Below are 1,869 nucleotides of genomic sequence, written 5' to 3' on the forward strand. Positions count from 1 at the left end.
CTACTACTACTACTACTACTACTACTACTACTACTACTACTACTACTACTACTGCTGCTGTTACGTTTTCACTGATAGAAAATATACAATCAAAAGCACATAGGAACATACCCAGGAGAGGTGGAAAGATTATAATTATTAAACAGACCTTTGCAAACAGAATAAAGAACTGAAAAGCAGCCCCTATCCCCTTCCAACCAATATGGATACGTACTTATTCACACACACACACACACACACACACACACACACACACACATAACTCTATATAAGTTACACGGAACACACACACACACACACACACGCGCGCGCGCGCGCGCGCACGTGCGCGCACAGCACCAGTGGACAAAAGCTTGATAATAATATAGAAGGAAAATAGAAGACATTCTACTACCTGTCTGTTTGTCTGTGTGTCTATGTGTCTATCTGTGTGTCTGTCTGTGTGTCTGTCTGTCAATGCACCAAAAAAAAAAACACACACACACCGACGCGCACATAGTAATTTCTTTTTCTTTTGTCCCGCACGCCCTTTGAAGGCGGTACCAATAGGCCTACCCGTAAACAGTTTATTACACTTCGGTGGCACCAGTCGATACCCCGAGCCACATAAAAGCCGAAACACACGGAGTCCGACCGGCCTGCTGGCAGTTCGTCAGTCGATCACTTCCGCGTCTCCACTTCAACTTCCGGCCTCAAAGCTTCCTGTTGCCATGGTTGCATGGGCACGCTACTCTTGAAAGGTTCTGGGGACAACGCTTTGCAGACAGAGCCCGCTGACCTCTGGACCGTGAACACGATATAGATCTCCAGATCGATCCGACGGCAGAATCGGCTGAGCTCGCCTGGGAAAGAAGAGAAAGATTTGGAATCATTAACTGGGGAGGCCTGTATCGACATGTTCGCGGTTGCTTTGTTTTCTCTCTTAGAAGAAAGGCGGCGGTTGGAGACACAGGCACACACGCACGTGTATGCGCGCACACACACTCACACACACACGCACACACACATACACACACACATACACAGACACACACGCATACGCACATGTACACACACATACACGAACACACGCATACAGAGAGAGAGAGAGAGAGAGAGAGAGAGAGAGAGAGAGAGAGAGAGAGAGAGAGAGAGAGAATTGAGAGAGAGAAGATTTTTCTTAGTTCTCCTCTTTTTTGCCCCGTGTGAAGCGAACAAAAAATATGAGAACAGACCCAGGAGAATGTCTCTTAAGCAGAAACATTATGAAAATTGTCCTCGTACACTAAGATACAATTCCCGAGAATAAGCGACTTTTTCAAAACAACAACAACAACAAAATCCCAACAAATGAACTAACATAGAAGAAAAAACCAATGACCCCCCCCCCCCCCTCAATAACAGTTACAACAGTAACAACTGCTAACGAACAAAGAAAAGACTTAAAATTCAACAGCTGGTAAAGTAAGATAAACTGTAGGCTACACACAGACCCCCAACAACACAATACACAACCCAGTCAGCCAATCAAAAACTATTCGGCAGGCTAAAACAAGAAACAAATAACACACGATTGATCATTTCATGAAAACGCCCAATAGATCATGAGCGGTAAGCGACTGGACGAGGAGCAACGTATCAAAGATCAAGGCTGTGTGCTTCATTTTCAGAGATGGTAGACACTCATTCTACAGGTTTGGTCTGAATGATTGGATCGGGGCGAGAAGTCGGAAAGGAACATCTTCGTTTCGTTTTATACAGGGTGCCCATTGCGAATGGGATCGGGTCGGGTCGGGGGCGATCGCCCCACTCGTCGCCTGGAAACAAACACGTTTGTTTTTGAGGCGACGAGTCGGGCACGATCGGCTTGTGCCACGATAGCCGCTTTGC

This window comes from Aplysia californica, unplaced genomic scaffold (assembly GCF_000002075.1).
Source record: "Aplysia californica isolate F4 #8 unplaced genomic scaffold, AplCal3.0 scaffold00063, whole genome shotgun sequence".
Taxonomy (NCBI): domain Eukaryota; kingdom Metazoa; phylum Mollusca; class Gastropoda; order Aplysiida; family Aplysiidae; genus Aplysia; species Aplysia californica.